Here is a 25,736-nt window from a genome sequence, read left to right as displayed (position 1 = left end):
ATGTATGTATGTATGTATGTATATATTGGTGTGAAGGATCACAAAGTTAATGAAATTAAATAAGTAAAATAAAGTGTAATGCTTTTTAACTAAGTGAAAATGGCTCTGGCTTTATAGCTGGATGCCAAATTCCATTAAAGCTGCTTCTCTCAATGACTTTTGCAGTCTAAGTAGTGCTAACATCTACTTAGGATTTCTGAAAGCTTTTACAAATGTATGTGATCCTATACAATCTCACTACTTCAACAAGTAGGACCAAACCAACAAACGCTTATTAATAGAAAATGTGATATTTTGTTTAAAGGGGCCATCGAGCCCCACCCTCAACAGAGCAATTAAAGTCACATTGCCCAGCCTCGCCCCCCTTAGTTCCTCCTTACCACCTTCATGCCCTGTCTCCACAGTCTGATGTGTGATGTGTGGAGGGTCTGGGCTGCGAGGATTATGGCAGTGGTGACTTTTCCCAGGAGAAGCTGGGACCCTGTTTACTAGAAGGTTTTAAAATTTCTGTACTTTTAGGTGACAGAAGGAGACATGTGGCCTGGTCAAAACACAGAGATCTGCACTCTAAAAGATCTTTAAATATAGTAAACATACCTTGTGTGCCACAGACTGCTCCCAAACATGAGGGGACAAGTAATACCTCTAAAACACTTAAGTTGGCTTTATTAAACGTTAGATCTTTAGCTGGGAAAACATTTTTAATTAATGATTTAATCACTGAGCACAGCCTTGATTTTATGTTTTTAACTGAAACTTGGTTGGACCAAAGTAACAGTGGAGCTGTTCTCATCGAGACGACCCCTCCTAACTACAGTTTTATCAGTGAGGCCAGGGTGAGCAGGAGAGGAGGAGGGGTTGCTGTCTTATTTAATGAATCATTTCAATGTAAGCAACTATCTCCTGGAAGTTTTCAGTCTTTTGAATATGTGGCTTTACAGCTGAAGGCCCCATCCAAAGTTGTGTTTCTTAATGTTTACAGGCCTCCCAAATACTGCACAGACTTTTTTAATGACCTCAGTGAACTGCTGTCTGTGATCTGTGTTGATTTCGACTATGTAATTATTGTTGGGGATTTTAACATCCATGTGGACAACCCTCAGGACAAAGGGACTAAAGACCTGAGTAACACTCTGGGCAACTTTGGGCTGACTCAGCATGTAACAGAGGCCACACATAATAGAGGACACACTCTTGACCTACTGATCTCCAAGGGCCTGAGCATTTCAAAGGTTACTGTGTCTGATGTGGGCCTGTCTGATCATTACTGTGTTTTCTTTGAAAGTAAAATCTCAGCCCACATAAATATATCAACAGCAGTGATCACAAAACGGTGTATAACTGAACACAGTAGTGTGATTTTTAACCAGGTCTTCCCATTAACACCTGACCTGTCCAAAGGTTCAGTCAATGAGCTCGTCAATAGCTTCAATGCTAACATGTTAAATGTAATGGACACTATTGCTCCCATTAAGGTGAAGGTTATCTCTGGAAGGAAAAAGTCTCCATGGAGAAACTCCACACTAGTGAAAAATGAAAAAAGAGAGTGTAGGAAAGCTGAGCGCAGATGGAGAAAAACAAACCTCCAGGTTCATTGTGACATCTATAAAGAGAAACTTCACAATTATAATTTACAACTGAGGAGTGCAAGAAGGTCTTACTTCTCTGACATCATCACTAAAAACAGTCATAATGCTCGGGTCTTATTTTCTACAGTTGACAGGCTAACAAACCCTCCTGTGTCAGTGGCAGCTGAACTTCATTCAACCATGGCCTGCAATGACTTTGCCAAATTCTTCACAGAAAAAATCCAAAAGATTAGACAAGCAATTGGTACATCAACAGCAGATCCAGAATATGTACTGTGTCCACCAAAAAACTGTTTAAACACCATAAAACAGTTTCACCCTATTAACAGCAAAGACCTGGAGGACCTCATAGGTCAACTGAACTCCTCCTCCTGCTGTTTAGATGTCCTGCCAACACATTTTTTCAAAAAGGTCTCAAAGACTTTGGAGTCAGACCTGTTACAGATCGTCAGCTTTTCTTTAATGTCAGGTGTGTTTCCAGAATCACTAAAAACTGCTGTAATAAAACCTATACTGAAAAAGGACAATCTTGACAAGACACAAATGAACAACTACAGGCCGATCTCAAATCTCCCATTTTTAAGTAAGATCATTGAAAAAGCAGTTTCTCAACAGCTCAGTTACTTCTTAAAACAGAATAACTGCTATGATGCCTTCCAGTCAGGTTTTAGACAGAACCACAGCACTGAAACTGCTCTGACCAAAGTGTTCAATGACATATGTCTGAATACAGACAGTGGAAAAATGTCAGTCTTAGTTTTACTGGATCTCAGTGCAGCATTTGATACAGTTGACCACAACATATTACTCAAACGTCTGGAGAACTGGGCAGGTCTTTCAGGAACTGTACTAAACTGGTTCAAAACATACTTAGAAAACAGGAAATACTTTGTATCAATAGGTAACAGCTCCAAGCTGGTCAAGAAGGCTCACCAGCGCCTCTTCTTCTTGAGGACTCCGAGGAAGAACCACCTGTCCTCAGACATCCTGGTGAACTTCTATCGTTGCACCATCGAGAGCATCCTGACCAACTGTATAACAGTCTGGTACGGGACTGCTCTGCCTCGGATTGGAAGGCGTTGCAGAGGGTCGTGAAAACTGCCCAGCGCATCGCCGGAGCACCACTTCCTGCCACGAAAGACATCTACAGGAAGCGGTGTCTGAAAGACCCCAGTCACCCATCACATGGACTCTTCACCCTCCTGCCCTCTTCACCCTCTGGGAGGCTGTAGCGCCTCCCAGAGGGTGAAGAGGGCAGGAGGGTGAAGAGTCCGGACTAAGACCACCTGGTACCGGAACAGCTTCTTCCCCACAGCTGTCAGACTCCTGAACTCTGCCTCCTGACATCTGACCCACGTTAACACATGGACTGAACATACACACACCCACAATGGACAACCGTACCCTCAAACACACAATAATAACATGGACTGAACCACCACTCACAACCACCAGCACTTTATATAGCCTCTGTAGGAATTATATCTCACTTATCTTAACTGCACTACTGTATAGCTCTGTGTAAATAATCATTCTGTACATTCGATAATTTTTAACCCTACAACTGTTTACAACTTACATAGTTCCCATTTCTGTATAGCTGTATATCTCAGATTTCTGTATAGTTTTTCATATTTATATCCTGTTCATATCCTGTACATAGCTTGTACTCACTACAGCCTGTACATACTTATAGTTATAGAATATTCACAACATACTTCATACCGTGTACATTATAACGTACCATAATAGACCCATTTCTGTAATATACTCACATATCTATATTATTGCTAATATATATTGTAATATATCTATATCACTAAAGCACTTCTGGATGGATGCAAACTGCATTTCGTTGCCCTGTACCTGTGCATGTGCAATGACAATAAAGTTGAATTCTATTCTATTCTAATTCTAACTTCACATCTGAGCAGACAAGTATCACATGTGGAGTTCCCCAAGGTTCCATCTTGGGACCCTTTCTGTTTAACATTTACATGCTCCCACTGGCACAGATTATAAAGAAAAACAAAATAAACTATCATAGCTATGCAGATGACACACAAATATATATCACAATGTCACCAGGAGACCGAGGCCCTGTACAGGCTCTTGGTAAATGCATCGAGGAAATTAATGACTGGTTAATGACTCCACAGAAAAACGATTACAGGTCACCAGAGAACTTCAATCTATACACCTAAAAACCACAAACCAGGCGAGAAATTTGGGTGTAGTGATGGATGCAGACCTAAACTTAGAAAAACACATTAAGACAATAAAAAAATCAGCTTACTATCACCTCAAGAATATATCAAGGATAAAAGATCTGATGTCTCAACAGGACCTGGAAAAACTAGTCCATGCATTCGTCTTTAGTAGGCTTGACTACTGTAACAGCATCTTTACAGGTCTACCTAAAAAAATCAGTCAGACAACTACAGCTCATCCAGAACTCCGCTGCTCGAGTCCTCACTAAGACCAAAAAAGTGGACCACATCAGTCCAGCTCTGAGGTCTTTACACTGGCTGCCTGTCCGTCAGAGGATAGACTTTAAAGTTCTGATGCTGGTCTATAAAGCTCTGAATGGTTTAGGACCAAAATACATCAATGACCTCCTGACCCAGTATGAACCTTCCAGATCCCTCAGGTCATCTGGATCCGGTCTTTTATCAGTTCCCAGAGTCAGAACCAGACACAGAGAAGCTGCATTCAGCTTTTATGCTCCTTATATCTGGAACAAACTCCCAGAAAGCCTCAGATCAGCTGAAACACTCAGTTTATTTAAATCCAGGTTGAAGCCTCACCTGTTCTCAGCTGCATTTGAATAAAGCACCAAATCCACACTTTTAAGCTTAAATTTCAAAACTTACATTTAACTACAGATTTTATCTACTGTTCTGATTTTATCTGTTTTGATTTCATATACTGTTTTGTTTGTTTGTTAATTAGTTAGTTTGTTTGTTTGCTTGTTTTAATCAATTTTAAATCATGCTTTTTATTTGTTTTTGTTTCTAATGTCTCTGTAAAGCACTTTGAATCACCTTGTTGTTGAATTGTGCTATACAAATAAACTTGCCTTGCCTTGCCTACTTTTTCCTATTCTCTATCAAAGATATAGAGTTAAAACTGTGGATGTTTATGTTAAACGCAGACATAATTTCACATATTGTGCTCAATATGTGTGCAAGTAATCACTTTGGGCTAAGAGCTCGGGCTTCAAACTGCTCTAAATGGGCAATCTAGGCATTTTTTGTCTTTCCACTCTTGGCTCTGTATGACGTCAGTGAAAGAGGATATGCCTAATAAGGTCACTTTAGCTTCATGAACTGTGAGGAAGCTCCTCCCACCCTCCTGCTGTACAAAACAGCCGATCAGAAAAAGGCAGGACTTTTTTGTTTCGTATATCATGCAAAGCTACTTTAAAAGTGTTGCAAATTTGGAAATGAGTATAATAGGTTTCATCAATTTCTGTGGGCATTTCCATATACAGCATTAACTGTGTGTGTATGGTTGAACTGTGGCCTTTCACTAAGCAACACCTTTTGGTTGCATCTCCTCCTGCTTGAGGCTAGCAAAACTGGTAAGATTTTACATAAGTCATAGCAGCTGTGTGCACATGCTTAGAAACCTCAGGCTTCTGAAAACAAAAACAAAAAAATCAATAACACTGCAATCCAGAAAGGACCAGGAGTAGACTGGAAGCAAAGCTCCTTTTAATTTTATAAGCAACGTTTAGCAATTACAAATCTTACTCAGGCAAACACCCATGGGACGGAAACAAGGATATAAACCTTGACTCAATAGGTCTCCAAACAAGCATTGAAAGAAATCAAACACTCATTTCATCTAAGTAATAATGGGGGGTGATGGGCTCTCCAATTTTCTGCTCCTCTTACAATCCCAACATTCTATGCTAGTGTTTGTACCTTTTCTTCCTGAAGCACATAGATACACAAATACTGACGACAGTGTCTGCTAGAAACGGAGGTGCTGTGTTTATGATGCATCAATGCTTTTTCAGCATTAAGTACACTCAGTTTCTGAGCAGAAAGTAATTCCTGTTGGGACGCTGCAACAACTGCTTTTTAGATGCCAAGTCAATGCAAAAATCTTGAAAACATGACATGTTTCTCTGTTGTACACCTAAAGTACCAAAACAACCCAAAAGTACTGGGATATTTTGCATTACATGATAAGGGATGTGATAAACAGCCAAAATTTAGAATGCAAAGAATTTCAGAAAAATTCTGAATGAAAGGAGAAAAAAACCTGAAACACCTGCTGGAGATTTCTTCCACTGAAAGGGAGTTTTTGCTTTCCACTGTTACCAAGGTGAGTAGGGTGTAAAACCATACAACACACTTATGACTTTCAATTCCTTTACCAACGCTACTTTATGATACGCTACTCTAAACCTTGTAATTGTATTGTATTTGATTTGGGAGAAATGCCCCCTGACTGTGTGGTGACTGGGCAATCTGAGTAAAGCGGAAAGAAATTTTATGATTTGTTTAACTGTAGGCAATTTGAACAAAAAGAAAGTTACAAACCAGGTCACTACAATGCACTCACCAAAATGAGCTTAATTAACACTTCTCTGATAGAACGCTAAGTGTGATTAGCCTTTATTAAGCCATAAACAAAGACCACATTTTGCAGACTGTGCGACTGACTTACAGGCACATAATGCAACTGCAAGCAGTATTGATGTAATGCATTATTAAATATATAAAAAATAACATCAAAGGGAAAAGAAAGTCTATAAAAATCAATATTTTTTAAAAAAGATATTACCAGTTTTGCATTACTTTTTTCACTCTGTACAGATACTGTTTTTAAGTTTGGACATTTCAAAACCGCCTGCTTTCAAGTCAGCATGAATATGTGTTTGGGTGTTTGAGGGCATATTTGTGTGTCTGTGTGCAAACCTTCCAGTGTGCGTGTGTTTGTGGACTAAGAAGGTTTTCATTGGAGCTTAACTGTGACAGTCTTGTCTCCATTCTGCTGGCAGATCAATACTATAGTCGCAGATGACTGTGCTGTTACTGGGAGCCAGTTAGCACACACACACACCCCCTCAGCCACAGGCGTGTGTGACAGACAGAGCCTGTCTGTGATGGTGGAGGATATTAGTCTTATTACGAGTGTCTGGGTCTCTGAGTGACTCATGCTAACTCTGTGTGTTTGCAAGGCGGCAGGTTAAAAGGGCTTAACATGAGAATATACTCTCCACCACCACCACCCACCTCCAGCATGTTTAGCCTCCTGGCTCATCTTGTTATTCTCCCCCCCCGTTTCCTCGTTCCCCCTCCTCTACTACTTTGCATCCAAGCTGGCTCCCCCCCCCTTGTCCTCTTTTTCTGTCTTTACCTTTAAAGCTCCTGTTTTGCTTCAGGAAGCCAGACTCCATTTTCAAGTTTGTGACTGATTCTTCTAGTTCCTGTGCTTATTTGAATAGCCAAGGTGATAATTATGCCTCCCTAAATGACAAACAACAAAAAGTTCAAATACCATGTCCCACTACAGTTAGTAAACTCCACGACCACTTTTTAAAATAGATTTTTCATTTTAATAAGACTAAATGTTTTAGATAAGAGAAAAGTGACAGAAAATGTGTTGTTAGCTTGATTTTACTTATGAGGAAATCACATTGAAATGAACATCTCTGTTACATGACAGACAGGGCCAAAGCAGCACCTGTCCAAAGCAGCACATTAACATTCAACAAACACAACATAAATCAATTAAGTAAATTAATATAAATATAAAGTGGTCTTAAAATGGAACCCTGTGGGATGCCTTAAATTAGCTCATAAAAATCAGACTTATCTAAGACGAATCTACAGGATAAAAAAATAGTTTAAAGACATGGACACAGTAACAACACAAAATGAATATCAACTATTTGAACTATTTGATCTGATGATTTAAAATTTGGTCAAATTGCACAGCACTGGGGTGTTTAGCAGAGTTGCCTCACAGCAAGAATATCCTAAGTTTCCTCCATCTGGTCCGGGCCACAGGTTAGGTTAATTGATGATTTTAAACTACCCATGTGAATGTGAGTGCGAATGGTAGGCTGTCTCGTCATCTTAGCCCTGCGACAGACTGGCGACCTGTCCAGGGTGAGCTATGACAGCTGGGATAGACTTCTATCCTAGGATCATGAATCGGATAAGCAACAGGATTTAAAATGAAAATACATTACACTCCAATATGGCATGATTTATGAACACTTTGCAGTTGTAACAGATGCCTCTGAAAAACTAAGTACGCCCTTACTGGTTACACAAGAATCAAGAAGTAGCAGCCAGGTGATGTTACTCAAATAACCTTAATTAATTCATCAGTAAGTGTGACCATCTCTATAAATGCCTTTTATAGAAGTTTAGGCACTTGTGTGTTAACACAATGTCCCAAAATTCCCAGGAGTGGATGTCCTCATAGATTCAGAGGAATTGCAAAAAAAACAAGTATATCTCGGGTATGTCTCAATCTACAGGTGTTATTTACATTGTTAAAGGTTAAAGTTCATGAAAGCACAATTTTAAAGAAAACTGAACGAGTGTGTCATGTTTGGACAAGAACAAACACTTCATACCAACTGTCAAGCACAGTGGTAGAGGGGTGAGGATTTAGGCTTGTTTTCCAGCCACTTCAGTCAGTGCAGATAATGAATCAATCATTACTCTGTATACCAAAGTATTCTGGAGAAAGATGTGAGGCCATCTGTCCAACAACTAAAGCTTGGCCCAAACAGGGTCATGCCATATAACAATGATTCCAAGCACACCAATAAATCTACAACACAATGACTAAAGAACAGAATCAACGGGTTGCAGTTGCCAAGTCAAAGTCCAGAACTCACTCCGATTGTGGGGGGGACCTTAAGAGAACTGCATAAAGTCAGAAGGAAAACTGATTACATCATGTTAATGTTGCTAGACATGGTTTTACAAGCTACTGAATCATAGGGTGTACTTAGTTTTTCACAGGACAGAGTCCTATGAAAACCTTTATTCGCACAACTTTTCATGTTTTCAGTGATAAGTCACATAGCTTGTAGCCCAACACACAGTACTGCAGTTACTGCAAGTAACAAAACAAGATATACCGCTGTAAGAAATCATGTAAGAAATAACTCCTGAGGTCAAGACTTGGGTTAAGTTAAAGTCTGAGAGCCTTTGTTGTGATGCCTACAATAACACACCTTGTTAAGTCTGTGTTAAGTCCCCATTTCAAGGTTTGTGACTCGATTGCATCATCTTTGCTCCCACCATCAAAGAATGATGTAATTTAAACCTAAACACAGTGTCTTGGGACATTTGCTGACCTGTTATTGTTTGGCATGACTTTAAAGACCATTCAACAATATAATAAAACTGTCCCTTGTAATAAAGCTAAAACATGTCCCTGTTGCCACAGTGTCCAAAATTGTATTGAGTTATAGCTAAATAAAAGCTAATGTTGCATTCAATATGTACAAATTTCAAACCAACTTCAATATTCCTTCTATTTTCCCCTACCGTCTATCCATTCATCACATCAAGAGGGAGAGCCCTCAATAGATCACACCCTGATGACCTTCTCCTTCCTCCCTTTTCTCCTCCCCTTCCCTCTACAGTCACTCCATCAGATCAATATGTAGAGTTCAGCATGGATCACACCAAACGTTAGTGTTTAAAATGTAACCAGCACCACTCCTTCCCATTTCCTCTGCCTCCCAGATCGATAGCAAGAACGCCGAGATGAATTCACTGCCTTCATCATCATGCAGTCAGTCTTGTCCGGATCGATAAAGGTTTGAAAATTAAAATCCTCATCACCTACATCATCATCTAGCCTGTCAACGATATAATTGTCAATATATTACCATATTTCTGAGCAGAAACAAGCATGGACATGAATATAAATCCAGATGGTGTAAAAAGCAGGAGATGAAGTGCTGAATGCACTGACATAATTCAATATCAAAGCTCTCTGTTAAAGAAATAAAGAAAGATGTTCACCTCTCAGTTTTTACACAGGGATTTTTATTTTAATTCAATGGAAACTTTTAGAGTCATAGCAAACCTTTGAAAATACCAGATGTTTTAGGTGAGCTGTGCTCAACATTTGGGGAATCTGACTGAAAGGTGGTGGCCTTTAAATAAAACTCTGAATTTCACTGACAAGATACCCACTCAGTGCAGTGACATTTTTATGGGCTCAAATTGTGGTCATAAATATTTTGTACTTGTAAATCAGTTTTGTACTTGTAAATCAGGATTTGTATGTGTAAAAAGAATTTGCGTGTGCGTAAAAAAGATTTGTGTGTGGACTTAGCCAAAAAATACGTGGGAAACTCTGTACTCAAGTTTCAAGTTACAAGTACGAATTTTGACCCTGTTTTTCTTCCTTTCATCTGATTGGCCAATGTCATGTCAATCACAAATGTAACTATCCAATCAGAGAACAGCTGGGTTTGGCTGTCGGAGGGGCTCTTTTTTGAACTGCAGGTCCTTGAAGGGTAATACAGTTTGTAGCTGGAGGATCTCTATGTAAATATCCGATAGAAGCTAGGTCCCCTAACTTTCAGTAGCTGTTGAAAGGATAAAGTTGTGGTATATCAGTGGTTAGATTAGATTATTACTTTAGGCTTAGTTTAACACAAGGTCAGGGCTGACCCGGGACCATGGCTGTGAGTCACAGTGCGCAGCATAAAGGTCCTTTCACATCGGACGCAGCATGTGCTGCTAATGCTAACTGCTAACTAAAAGCCAAGGATCCAGAATTTGTTGCACTGGCTGCTGAGCTCTGTGGGTTTTTGCAGCAGCTCTACCTGTAATAGATGCACCTGCTCCTTGTCGGCTCTATCTCTGACTTTATGTCCTCTACAAGAGTTTGGTTTTTTTGAAGAAAAACCCTGGTTCTTCAAATATTCAATAAAAACATGTATGCTCATTCATAACGAAGAAAGCTTTGTAACTATCCCCACTAGTGAACACTGTCATTTCCACAACACTGCCCCCCACCCTAGGTCCGCAGCGCTGTTGAAAAGGTTCCTGTATTAAGCATGTAAACCCGTGACACAAAAATCACCAAACTGGGACACCACAGACTGTTTTCCTTCGTGGTGATGAAGGAAAACGCTGGGCTGGCATGTAAAAGGGCATTTATTCCCTTCAAGGACCTGAAGCTCCATAAAGCACCCCTTCAATAACCAAATCCAGCTGTTCTCTGATTGGAAAGTTAAATTTGTGATTGACATGACATTGGCCAATCAGATGAAAGGAAGAAAAACAGGGTCAAATTTCGTACTTGTAACTTGAAACTTGAGTGCAGAGTTTCCCACGTATTTTTTAACTAAGTCCACACACAAATCTGTTTTACACACACACAAATTCTTTTTACACATACAAATCTTTTTTACACACACACAAATTCTTTTTACACATACAAATCCTGATTTACAAGTACAAAACTGATTTACAAGTACAACATATTTATGACCACAATTTGAGCCCATACATTTAGAGAACAACATGTAAAGTGATTTCAGATGATGGAATTCACGATCGAGAAGCCCGAGATGTCCGTACAAATGAAGAAAAAGTTACAAAATAAAACTTGGAGTAAAAAGAAGTAATTTCAATATTCACTTTGTTTTTTCAAACACAATGGCAAATGCGCTGCCGCAAAAACATTTACCTTTTTTTTTTATACCAAACATATTTTGCGTCCTGTGAATGAACAAATATGCAATGTGCTCAGTCAGGCCTTATGAGCTACCCTGAGCTTGTTCTAACCTTCAGCACGACATACTGGCAAATCTCAGATGTCGTGTGCTATTTAATCTGTGTACAGTTGCTGCAAGCCACTTTGCAACCTGCCTTGCCCAATTCTTTAATGCTATTCAAGCAATTTCTGACTTACTCGGTAGTCTGTGATGCCCGCTCCGTTCTGTGTGTCTACCTGCTGCTTTCCTTTTGGTTTTCCACGTATGCATGAAAGGGTGAGGAGGTCACAGAACAACCGTACCACCAAATATAAATAACTTAGATGGAATCACAATCCAACTTTGACTTAAGTGATCCTGCCAGAACTACAGTTTTACCCAATGAACTTTGGTAATGGTACAGTGCTACTGAACTACAGCTGTGTTGGCTATATTAAAAGACTATAATACAAAGCTATATTAGCAATAGTGCACGTGTTACATGTTTAAAGTGAATTAGAAAGGAAATCCAGTCAGTCTGCTCTTGTGTGTGAATGTGTGTTTAAAGCACTTTGGATAATAGCTCCATATAAATGCAGCCATTTTCCATTTATTCTGATCATTATGTAAGAGGTGCAGCAGCCCCTCACAAAAGCCAAATAGCTAGCAATAACATGTAATATAATAATATGCATTTTAAAAAAAAGAAAAAAAGAGAAAATAAAATAAAAAGGAAGTAAATAATAAAATGCCCAACCCAGTTCATCTGTGTGTTAAGTACAACAAAAAAAATATACTGGTTTCAATATTCCCTGGAGGTTTTTGAATGTAATTTGTAACAGGAATACAGTGCAGTGGGTGCAGAGCTGCTGAAAGCTGAGTCTGAGAAGCCTTATTGTGCCATTTGTAAAAATGTCTTATTTCTCCATATCCTGCACTGATGCAAAGATGACAAGCTCCCCATGAAGCACATTGTGTTTATAATTACAGTTAGAACTGGAACTCCTTGTCACGGCAAAGCTACGTTTACAGCAGAGTCTGCAGATTGGCTCTTTCCCCTCATCCTTCTGAGTGTGTCACCTTCTTCCCTCTTTATCACTTTTTTTCCTGATCATCTGTCCCCAAAATCCTTTTAATGCTTCGCAAATCCAATTCCCAATGATCTAAAAGTTTGAAAGCACATAGTTAGGTCTGTAGCTGCAGCAGTGCCTACGGCGCGGTGTGACAATGAAAAAGACATTAACTCTGCTTCTTAAGTACACGCAGCAACTACAGTATACATCTGTTCAGTCAGCCTCAGCAAAGTGCAGATTTGCCAATCGGACTCTGAGAATATAATATGTGCAAAATCGGCTGCAAATGAATCAGCCTAATTAATAAATGCATGCGACTATGCTGTGAGGGAAGACTACATATGTCATCCGTATACACATATAGAGTTAAATAGCTGGGTGCACACAGCTATTACTGTTTGGACAGTCTGAATTAATAAATGAATACACAAGAGTAGGCACAGAAGTGCAGAATTTGAATACAAATTTCCACAACACGGTATGTCCAGTACTGATGAATCATCGATGATTCAAAAAAACTACAGGCTTTGATTTATTTTTTTATTTTTTTTAAAAGGAAAATCAAATATTATTTCATTCTCACATCTGATTGTTTGATAGGAACCATGTTCAGGCAGGCTGTTGAAAAAACAGACTGCAGTCACTGACAGGTATAAGCAGAATAACAGCTTTTAGTTCCCTATTTGATTTTTCTTCTTACCTAGCTTAAGCCCAACAATCTAAGCTAAACCAAGCTTACTTACCTTACAGTCATAACCCTCAAGCCTCACATTCTGACTCTCATCACTGTGCTGTTTTAAAACCGGATTCATCTGAATGAATTACACTGAACACTCGTTATAACTGACATCTCATATACAGGTGAGGCCTGCTTTATTGTCCTTTTGGGTCTAATGTGGACCATAACATAAAAAAAATCATGTTATATTGATTAAAATTTGAAAGTTTGATGCCATTTACTGAGATCATGGATCAATTTTCCATCTTGCTGGACATTAGGAAAAAAATGCTGTTTTTTTCTGCATTTTTAGACATAGAAGCTGTGTCCATCTTTTATATACAGTAAACATCAGAGCACTAAATACTGCCTGGCATCTCCGCCTGCCTCCGCCGTCTCTTTCTGCTTCCTCTTGATGAGATCTTTTGATGTTGAAAAGATGCATTTCTATCACACAGTTAGCATATCAAAGCAAACCAAATAACAGTTTACTCAGTAAATCCATGTTGTGCAACAACAAGAGGTGACTCCAGGACTTGAAAGTTTACTAAGGTAACTAGACTGAGAAAAAAATCAAATAGGCACTCTGGGAATTAATTGCCACCTAGTTCCATCCAAGCTTTGGGGAAATGTTTTTCTGTGATATAATCTGTTCATGATGCGATAAGGCCACTTTGTATTAATATTGTTTGTTTGAATTTGCTTTTGATTCTAAATGCACCTCATTTGTTTGATTTTAGTTTGGTTTTACCACAATTTGATTCCGGTCAGCTCAATTTTCAACACTTCTTGGAGTCACTTAGCCTGACTAATGACCAGAGAAATTCTGCAGCTTTCCATCACTGTAGACAGCTAATGCATGTCTACTCTTAAAAAGATTTAATAGCTCACTGTAGCTTTAACAAAATCTGATTTGCCAGTAGAACTATTAAGCTGAGGCTGTTTGATGAGAACAACTGTCTATTATAGCTGTTATTTTTGTAGTTTCTACTTTCAGACTCATCGGTTCACTTCCTAATGAAACTGTGTGTGTAAGCCTCCTTGTTTGACAAGGCTGATATTTACCTCTTAGACTTTCTGTAATGCTCTGTATAGCCAAAGTCCATTCTTCCGATTACCTCAAAGAGGAAAGACTTTTTCCCTCCTTCGGGTCTATTAGGGACCTTTCCTAGAAAGCAGTTTTTGAATGTAATAAAAACAGGCAGTAGCTCTTAGTGAAGCCTCTCCTCTTTGCAAACATCTCTGTTAGTGGATTTGTGCTGAGGGAGAGAGAGTCACACTGCTGTGAGTCTAAGCTGGCAGAGCCTTGACAGCTTCTGGGTAATGGGCGCTCACTGGGCTCGCCAGACAGGTCACATTTTCCCACCAGACGAGTGACAGTGGGTCTCACTGGGTGCTCTGGTTACAGCCAATACTTACACACACACGCGCGCACATACATACACACAAAAATGAACATGCACATGCGCGACACACATGCAGTTACCATTTAGCAGCCAAAAAAGCAAGTGGCCGTGCATGTGATTACCTGACAAATGTTGCAAATGAAACAGCCAAAAGCAAGTAGCCTGACATGGGAGGCGGCGATCCATAGTGGTGCCACCAGAGAGATGGTATCTGTAGCTACTGAGGGTATTCTCGCTGTCATAGGTCCACTTCGATGATTAGATAGAAAGATGGTGGCCAGGGAACAGTGGGATAAATATAAAGAGGCCACTCTTGTATCCTAGAGTTTGTCCTACTTTGCTATATTTCAAGTTACAAGCTAAAGGATTCTTAAGATTAAGTAGCTGGGTAAGATACGATTCAAGCAGCCAGTCCAGTGTTGGTTTTAAAATGTACAAACACTCGGCCCTAAGCTAGTCCAGATCTGGCCGGTGACTTTGTTTTCATTTTGTACAACCAAGCCAAAGTAAAAACCGCTACAGGACACAAAATAATAACGCTGAAATGTACTGCTTGAGCAACAAAGCGCTGTTTGTATAGATCAGAAAGACAGCTGACAGCATGTCTGTGTAGGTTCTCAGTCATCCAGGACACGTTAGTCTTGAGGGCTTGAAAAGACAGTAACTGGACTTATTTAGGTTTGTGAAGATATTTTTCCTTCGTCCAGAAGGATTCCTCAGATGTGAAACAACTGATGGAGAGTCCCACGGAATTAAGGGTTAAATACACACCTAAAGAAGTTCAGGCGCCTTCTTTCCAAGCCCTCAAGACAGCTGACAGGTTGAAAAGAGCTGGAAAAGATGATGAGCGAAATGTAGACAGAACTAAAAAAAAATATGGAAGGACATAAACTGACATCAAAAACGGAGGTCAGAGGAGAAGAGATGATAAAAGTGAACACGAGGGAAAACATAATAGCAAGAGAAGATGAAGAACGAGAAGAGCAGCTCTCTCTAGAGCCAAAAATCGTGGGGAAAAACAGGGACCGAAGCTTTTTAAGTGCTGTGTATTCAATATTGAATATCTGCAACCAGAATTGCACTGAACGCTTCTACTGATTAGTTTTATCTACTCTAACTGTGGTCAAAAGAACTCTTTGCACAGACAAAAACACTGTCTCGGTTTGACTGAAAGAGTAACACACACACACTGTGGATTTGTACTTTTTGAAGCGATAAAGCAGCAGCATGTGTCGCAGCAGACACTGTGACCTGTGGTGACTGATTAAGACCGGAAAGAAAGGCAGAGCAGTAGAACTCATTAGCACCTCTGAAAGTCTTTATTTTCTGCAACACAACAGGAGCAGATTCCTGAACGGCCAGCCCTCCACAGCCATGTGGTCATTCTTAACACTCACTTTGATTTGAAGTTTTCTTTAGCGACTGTCTGCAAACAGAACTTCATCATACTGTAGCTTCCTGTTAGACATATCAAAGCCAAACATTCAAGACAAAGAGATTCAGGTGAAAAGACATCTGAAATAATCTATAAGATTAACAAAGAAATTTGTGACAAAAAACCTTTATTATTCTAGTATAGTTACATTTTTCTTTCATAATGTGTTGTTAACACAGGGTAAGCCCAAGAAAGGCCACGCTGAACACAGCCCCGTCCTCTATTGTTCTGCTGCTTTCTATCTTTCACCGCCATCAGCAAGATGTGTCTGAAAATTCTACACAGCTATTGTATTATCTTTGGTCATATCATATCTACTGTGCCTCAATCTATAAACTTGTGGTTTATCTGGGTGTAGAAACTAGAGCTGCTGCTGCTTTGGGAAAGACAATAAGATGGTCCGTGATGGATTTGTCCAACAAACTAATAGAAAGAGAGTAGCTCCACACATCTTGATGATATTACAGATTAGCTGGCTTCAGATAGAGTTATCCTACAAATAACACATTTTATTTTCCGCATAATTAGTTTCTAAGAGAGCGAGAGAGAGAGGGGGGGGTGGGTGGGGGGTAATTGAGTTGATCTTCGTTATTTGGATAATTACGAGTTGAAAAGATATGACTAATCTAAAAAGCCTTAACTGTTTCTTTTTAATGCCCCTGATCATGAAGAAATTGTATAGCAGAAGGTTCTTTGTTTTTTTTTCACACAAGTATCAAATCAAGAATTAAACTTTAGAGTTGTACAGAGTTTGTAAAACTTAGTATGACCACTTTTACTCTTCAGCAAAGCTTAAACACTGTCAGGCAAGCTTTCCTGAAATCTCTTTAGGTGTTCCTCAGGAATATTTCTCCAGGCTTCTTAAAGGAGATTCAAAGATCTTCTTTGGATGTTTTTGCCTTTTATTAATGATAGGTTTGTAGCATAAACCTATTCGCTGGAACGTTAAGACAATATAATTACACTGCAAGCAAGACACAAGTAGGCAAACTTCTTCATGGTACTCGTGCACGGGAGAGAACCGGACAGCCGCTTGACTCCAGTTGGTCTCGTCCGTTCCCCCATACACTGTCCTTTTATTGAGGTTACATGAATATGCATAGGTTCATTAACATACGACGTCTACATACAAACAAAGAGTACCTTGCCTGTGTGTGTGTGTGTGTGTGTGTGTGTGTGTGTGTGTGTGTGTGTGTGTGTGTGTGTGTGTGTGTGTTGCTGATCAAAGGGTCAAACATCCTTGGTCAGGAAGAGGATAGCCTCCCCCTCACCCTAGATGGTTCATCCTAGATAACATGGTGAGGAAGTCCTGCAGTTCATCTAAACAAAGAGCACTTAGACTAGAACAGACGTAGCTACGTTAATCCTACCATAAAACAATAAGACACGGTATGACCTCTCATGCTCCCAAAGTGCTGTCTAATACACACAAAGTTTGCAGACTATCAAGGATCAAAACCTCTACCAATCTACAACTAATTACAAAACTCTAAGCATATATAAGTAAATATTTCTAAGCATAAATGACAATCAACAATACAAATCTAACAGTTCTGTTCTCTGTAAAGATGATCCTACACTGCTTTAATAATATTGAGGTCTGAGCTCTGGGGAGGCCAATCCATGACTGATAGAGTTCCACTGTGTGTTTTTCTATGTAGGTATGCTTTTACTGCATATCATGCTGAAAAATAAATACTTAGCCAATCAGATGCTTTCCTAAAAGTACTGTATTGTGAATCAAATCACTTTTCTGCATTTATAATTCAATCAACTTTGACAAGATCCCCCAATAGCACTGGCTAAAATATCCAATATCCAAAGAAGAACTTCAAAAGTCTTTCAGAAAGCTATTCCTCAAAACTAGCTTAAAAAAATACAAGAAAGTCTGGTTTACTGGGAGCAAAAAAATAAATAAATGAGGTGTGACTCAAGATTTCTGCACAGTGCTGATCATCTGTACCAGACACTTGTCACACTTTATGCTACACAACTGAGAACAGTGGCTAGGTAATCTGGAACATGCAAAGTAAGAAAAGCTGAGACTGTTGCTAATATATAATATGACTTCTATACTGGGTGCTGTTTTAGCAACACATTGGTTTAGAACACACTGACTGTTAACAGCTACATTTTTCTTTAGCTATAATTACATATTCTAATTTGCCAAATGAGGCAAAGCAATCTGTGTCATGCTAACGTTAATCTAGCTAAACGAACAAATAGAAGAACAAAAGAACAAATAGAAGAAAGAAACAAAAAGTCAACAAGAACAAACGTTATGGATCAAAATGACAAACAATTAACGGCAAACGCTGCAACAGTTTGCATTTTTATGTTGTCTGCGCTGCTGATGTTAAATTAAAGTTTGTAGCTTACATACAGTTTCAATATGTTTCACCACAAATGCTACCAAGATGAATTCCTGTCCGTGTATTGTAGCTGCCGATTATATTTTGACCCCTCTGTTCTCTGGGACAAGCAGTGATGAATAAAACTATTTGGAACAGCAGCAATACTAATGTTTCAGAGGTAATTGAACAATAAATCCAACACGCTTTAGGCACTACAAACCTCCAGCATATTGCCGTGCTGGACTTGTGTGTTTTGCCAAACCATTTGTCCATTTAGTAATTACCCCGCAAGTCAAACAAAGTGGATGGCCTATAAAATGGAAGACAGTGTAATCCGGAGGACGCTCTGCCCCTCACTAAATAATAAACCCATCTAATCGAGTTTGCAAGACTGCAGCATTTATATCTGCGCGCGGCTGTGTGATGAAGTGGAAGACACGTCTTTCCGGACTCTGCACCTTTTCCCATCCCACGTTGCCGCCGTTGCAAATGCGGCCCTGTGACAGCGCAGAAGAGCTATACGTGCATCAGTTAATTAGACTTGTGAATGAGTCAGTTTTAGACCATCTTCCTGCTCTTTGTTGGTCCACCCCTTAAATTGAAATGAGAATTACAATACGGGCAGATGAGTAATTAGTCTGAGCCGGACGGAATCCCCACTCGCTTAACGGAATCAAAGAGAAGAAAAGATGATGGATTGTGCACGTCTATTTATGTGTGTGTGTGGGAGACAGAGTGAGAAAGAGAAATGAAGACGGAGGCTTTAATCGTGTTCCACTGTCCTGAGAGGAGGGCTAAGTGCATTATCACTATTGTGTCAGCAGTGCAGTTTTCACGTTGGGACCAGTATGGAATGTGTAGAATGTGTTCTTCAGGCTCAGAGCAGATATTGAAGCTGCCGTCTAAACTCAATCAGAGGCAGATAATATAACAATGCTTTATGTTTTTCGCCCGTGTTATCAAAAAATATATAAATAAATAAAGGAACAAGACGGCCCCGCACAGCACAGTGGACTCTGACAGTGGAACAGCCTTTAGAAAGACCAAAAATAAATAATGCTGCAAAATGATTTTGCTGTCTCGGGTGCAGTGAGGAATTATTAAAAATATCAGGTTTACACAGCAAATTCAAAAGTGTTAAATTTTTTGGTGTTAATAGTCTCCTTGCAAAAGTAGAGTTAATTTTACTCTAAGTAGAGTCACATTCTTTTAATGTAACTCTGAGGTGTAAAATGATAGTAGTTAAAATCGAGTGTTAAAAATGAGTGTTTCTCTGTCAAATCTGGAGGTGTTAAAATGGAAACATTAACTCTTGACCTCTTAACTCTGAACTCCTAGAGGGGCTATGACACCAACAGAGTAAATTCACAGACTCCGCCCCCAGCACGACTCCAATCGAAGCTGAAGTGAAGCCGTTTCAGAACATTTTGCTCTACATATTTGAGTTGTTTGCCATGCTTGGTAAGTCATTTTTTCAAAGATTGTTTCAATTATTATTAGCTTTTACTTCTGTGGCTCTTTGGAGTTGAGACAAAGCTGTGTGAAAGGCATTAGCCATGTTGCTCGCTGATAGCATAATATTCTGTTTTAGCTAGCTGAAAGGTATTGTTTGCGGGCAAATACCACAGCCTTGAAAAAAAGCTTGCATGTGAATTTTCAGTCAAACTTTTGGTCAAATACACCTAAAACAATGTCTAGAATGTGAAATGTTGGTATAATGGTGCTACTTGAAGCCTGAAAACGATCGCCCATAAAAAAAAAAAACGAGCAAACAGCAGTAGCAGGCGTCCTGACTGGATTCTAAGTTAGCATAGATCCCTCCAGAGTTTTGTGCACACGGTTTAGGTAAAAATGAAAAAGGTTGAGGTTTTACATTTAGTTCAGTATTACCTGTTGCCTGTGTCCTTGTCTTTTGGGAAAATACTTTACACAAGTAATGGCTCAAAGAGGATTCCTTTTTTTTTTACTGTGCTGCAATTGTTTACTGGATTATTTGTGCCATTAATTAGTGTCAACTAATTTTTATTCGATCTCCGCACAGGATATGCTTGTGAAGATGGAATATGGGGGAGAGCAGAAGTGCGTTGAAGTTCCACAAAGTGATGAATGAAGGACATGCATATTGTATTGAAGAAATAAGTGTTGAGAATGCTGTTATTTGCATTTACCATGTCAGACCTTTTGATAAACAAAATTCTAATGAAAGTGAGAACATGTATACTGTTAGATCTTTCAGAAAATGTTTTGAAATTGTGGTGCACAGTTCAGAATAAATGTTTTTCAAAAACCATTGCATCTTTTTAGTAAATGTTTATTTCCAAAAGAAATTTCTAGAAGTTCAGAACAGTAAAATTCCCGCTTTTTAGAATGAATTAGAAGATAACTCTTACGTAGTTAAACTAAAATACTCTTTGAGAGTTAATATATAAACTCTTAACACCAAGTGTTAAATTATCAACTCCAGACAGATTTGGTGTTTAACACTAAATCAGAGTTAACGTACCAACTCTCCAAAAAGAGTTAAATTAACACTCTCTGGTGTGGACCCATATAGACACTTTAATAGTGTTGAAATCAAATCCGACAGTGTTAATTTGGACATGCTGGATTTGCTGTGTATAAGCAATGTTACCTCTAAGCCAGCGGTCCCCAACCTCTTTTGCGCCACGGACCGGTTTATGCCCGACATTATTTTCACGGACCGGCCTTTAAGGTGTCGCGGATAAATACAACAAAACAAAAATAGTACCGGTACCGAAAAAAAGAAGATTTATTCATAACACACGTGAAAAGACCCAGGAAAACCGAGTTAACAATAAAAACAATAACAAAATAATGCTGAAAACCGATAAAAACCCTGAAAAAAATACATTTCACACCTGAGCCTCAACTCTCGCGGCCCGGTACCAAACGACTCACGGACCGGTACCCGGGGGTTGGGGACCGCTGCTCTAAGCTGCGCGCATGCGCAATTGTGCACTGCTGGCTCGGTCTCTGATCACAGAAAATCTGCGTTGCGCACACAAAAAAAATCTAACCTGAATTGAAATTAAAATTAATACTTTAACAATTCTGTTTTTTAGTGTTAGTCAGTAAGTGACTGGCTGCTCCCGTATGGGATTAGAACAATGCCGCCTTATCCCATAGTCCAGCCAATAATGCAATTCACATTCGTATATACGCAGCTAATCAACGTCGTGGGCATGCTGTTTTAGCTAGCAAAGCGGCGTTGCTGATGTGGAGTGAAGCCACGTTTCCTATTGGTTGAAAAATGTACTATGCGGACCAATCAAAAAATGATATGGCAACATGGCATTTAGTTGTTTAGGAAGGGGGGGAGTTTTAGGTGACGGCGGTGTTTTGAGATTTGAGAGATTTGGGACATTTAGCGCAAATCTTGTGTAGTTAGTGTGTAGCAGAGGTGTGGACTCGAGTCACATGACTTGGACTCGAGTCAGACTCGAGTCATTAATTTTATGACTTTAGACTTGACTTGAAAAAATGTTCTAAGACTTGTGACTTGACTTGGACTTTTACACCAATGACCTGGGACTTGAATTGGACTTGAACCGGTTTACTTGAAAAGACTTGATATTTCACCCCAAATATAAAATTTAACATGCATATTATATAGAGATTGAAAATGTGACGTCATTCAGGGGTAAACAGCAAAGGATTCTGGGAACTCGTGGCAAGAGGTACTAGCGCACACAGGCTTTCAATTGAAATCAGTCACACAGCGATAAAAAGAAACACAAAAATGTCAAGAAGCCGTTGTATTATTAACTGCAATAGCCGGTTGCATGACAGCCACGGGAAGCCGACGGGTAAAGAGATCGGTTGTTATCGGATTACCTCATTGAAGAGAAATTGTTCGAGCCATGTTTCCGAAGTAACAAAGACGCGACGGATGGCCTGGATTGCAGCCATTCAAAGATCAAATCCCGGAACACTCCAGCTCACAGGTTAGTCTGCTCCAAGCATTTACACGAAGGTCAGTCTGCTGTAGTAGTTAATACGTCATTTTCATAACATAATTTGTGATATAGGTTACAAGCAAGTCTGGCGCTGAACAGAAATTGTCGCGCTATACTCCTTTGTTTATTGTGCATAAATAGTGAATTGTCCTGACACAATATTGCGTTTCGCCTCTGTTATTATGGTACATTGAAAAAAACATATACTTTTATTCACAGGGTAAAACAGGTTTTTTGTATCACTAATTGCCCAGTACGATTACAGCATACAGTATTATTGTCACTGCTACATTTCTGTGATGCTACCAGAAATTATTTCCACTACAAATTAATTACCGTTGAGCTCAAAGGTCCTATTAATAAACGGTTAAGGAATGTGTATTTATGAAGACAATTTGTGAGACTGGTAAACTTATGATACGTACGATGGTCTTTCGTTCTACACGGTGCATTTCAAGGTCCTGCACCCATCCGTCGGTAAACTGTACCTGGGCTTGTTGCAGTGACCTGAAGTTACTAAACTTCATGAGTGTGTGCACTCACTCCAAGAACCGTATAATTATAAATATGCATATAAATATGCTACGATGAGATAGCTGACTTCATCTAACTAGCAAATGTTGTCCAGGCTACGTTGGTGATACAGTTTTTTTTAATGTGTATGATATTTTTGTCATGCGATTTTAAAGCCAGTCCTACAAGCGCATCCAAGAATAACATGCAGCTTATCTCAGAACTGTCTGTGAAAATTATTCTTGGAGCTAGGTTTAATTGAGCTGCATTTTATAGAGGTGCAATTTCACAATTTGTGTATATTTTCTAAGTTCACTATTTTGTCATGTGTTGAGAAAAACACAGATTTTAAAATTACATGGTCTAATATTTACATTTAGCATAACTGCAACATTATTTTTTCGTTTTTTTTTTTTTTTTTAAGACTCGAAAGGACTTGAAATTCAAAATTTCAGACTTGTGACTTGACTCGGACTTTTACACCAGTGACTTGAGACTCGACTCTGACTTGCCTGGCATTACTTGAGACTTGACTTGAGACTTGAGGATAAAGACTTGAGACTTACTTGAGACTTGCAAAACAATGACTTGGTCCCACCTCTGGTATGTAGTGTAGTCAATAGTTTTGTTGAGTGTGTCAGAACCATGAGGCGACTGCTGAATGTTACAGGTGTTACAGGAGTCACACATCTCCTGTTGTCAGGCCTGCAGGTATCAGGCTGTTGTTCTTCTTTATCTCATAGTGGACAGAAATTATTTTTTGGAGTGGCACAAATAATTTGTGTGGCATCAAATTTGCAGAACAGCTGATTGTTCTGTAAATAGTTTGAAATGTTTATTTGAAAAAACGCCTTGGCTGCATTTTTAGGTAAACAGCTGCAAAAACTTTGTTGTTTGCATAACTCAGTTACTTTTTTGAAGAAGTAACTATATAATTCATTTCCTTTAGAGCTTTATTTAAAAAAAAAAAAGAAAGAAAGAAAGTTGTGTTTTCAAAATTGGAGTTCAAGTTTCAACTTCCAATAGTGTTAACATACTACACAGGTCATGAACAAGATTTTTTTTTATTTTCATTGTAAGTGGGCTAAAGCACTTAATTAAAAGTAGTCTAACATAAATGTAAATGCTGTAATTTGATTATTTTAATAAACCATGTAACTTGGATGGATTCGATGCTGGCGGGACCACAGTGCACACGTCTGCTGTCGCTCACAGTGGTCCAAGGGATCGCTCAGAGAGTTTGTGTGTCCGCTCAGACACATGAAAAATTAGAGGGAACATTGCTTATAAGGGTTACAAAATTCTTCATATTTGAGCGTCCATTATAACGCCTTTGAACGTTAGTCAGGTCACATAATCGCATCGCGTCTACATTACCTCTCTTGAAATGATGTGTCAATTTGGCATTAGATTTCTTTCAAATTCAAATCCTTCCAGGGAAATGAGATCGTTTCTCACGCATAACTCTCAGCATCAAGGCACAGCGAGTAGTTAATGTGCAGGTAAAAGCTTCAGGAATGCAACTCGAGCCCGTCAATAAACGTTAAGCCTGCCAGTAAGGTTTTGACAGCACATCTAGAGTTAGGTTCATTAATGGTCTCAAGCTTTTTTTATATACTTCTCCTTAAAATGACTCTGAACTGAGCAACATGTGTTTTACACCATCACAGCCTAATTGCTCCATGTCTTTGTCACCTCCCTGTTGTTATTCTGTGCACTTAATATGAACAGCTGAAAAAGACTAAGAGGCGACAATGGTGAACATGTGTTCTTTACATGGGTTCAGCTAAGGGGATCGTAATTACTAAACGTGTAAAAACCTGATAGCAATTCTCGTGTTGTTAAATAACACAAGCAAGCAACGCTATCATTTCCTATAAAAGGTGTTTAGGAGGCAAAAGGGAAAAATTGTTTAAACTAAATTTTAATTAGTAGAGCATCAGGAACATTTCCTAGTCAAAATATAGTGCATTTAAAAACCCAATGATTTTTTTCACTAATAAATGAGCCTAGCCTAGTTGACTGCCTTGAGTTGTGCTGTTTCAAAGCTGTACTAATCAATATTTTCATAATACAAACAGGTGAAATATCCAAGTGTAGTTGGGAAGGGATTGTGAATATAGATCCGCAGTAAATTACTGACAGTGTGCACTCAGCATCTTAGTCTGTTTGGTTTTGATGTCTACGGTTCTGCAGCACCTCAATAAAAGCTGAACCCTTGTCGGTTTGCTGGTCTGAAGCAGTCAGGTGTGTGTTAACACAATGCCACGGAGGAAAGACATCTGCATCATTGCTACCCATCAATCTGGGAAACATTATAAAGTCATTTCCATACAAAAAGTTCAAGTCAACTGGAAAACATTCAAGACTGTTGCCAGTCTTCCCAGAAGTGGACGTCACAGCAAACTCCAAGGTCAGACCGTGCAACGCTCCGAGAAAGTGGAAAAAAGCCCAAGAGCTACACCGTAGACTCTACAGGCCTCAGTTAGCAAGTTAAATGTTAAAGTTTATGATAGAAAATTAAAAAAAGAGTGAACAAGTATGACTTGTTTGGAGGGGTTGCTGAGTTCTACATGCTACTGAATCACAAGGTACACTTAATTTTACACAGGACTGCTTCTCGAACTGGAAGGTTGTTTTTTCTTCTTCTTTACCCTCATAAATAAAACCTTAGAACTGAGAGAGGGTGCACAAGTATGACTTAAATGGTTTTGATGCATTCTCAATCATCCAGGTAAGAAAACCTCCAAGAGGTTATTCTGTTCATCTGGACGTAGGATTTTCAGTGGGAGAAACGTTTCGTCACTCATCCAAGTGACTTCTTCAGTCTCCTTCTTCAGAGACTCAAGAAGTCACTTGGATGAGTGACAAACAATACAATGAGTGCTACATACAACAGCATTTATGAAATATTAGCAACAATCGCTTAAGCTAAGATGCATGGAGATAATAAGAGTAATATATTAAAGAG

General features: G+C 39.1%; 1 protein-coding gene across 11 annotated transcripts in view; it reads right to left on the bottom strand.

The window, feature by feature from the left end:
• Window positions 1–25,736, bottom strand: part of ctnnd2b (catenin (cadherin-associated protein), delta 2b) — a 240,754-nt gene that overhangs the window by 130,878 nt on the left and 84,140 nt on the right. The gene's annotated exons all lie outside the window — the stretch shown is intronic.

Source organism: Maylandia zebra, linkage group LG18, assembly GCF_041146795.1.
Source record: "Maylandia zebra isolate NMK-2024a linkage group LG18, Mzebra_GT3a, whole genome shotgun sequence".
NCBI lineage: Eukaryota > Metazoa > Chordata > Actinopteri > Cichliformes > Cichlidae > Maylandia > Maylandia zebra.
The sequence above is the reverse complement of the archived record's forward strand: the minus strand, read 5'-3'. Positions and strand labels throughout refer to the sequence as shown.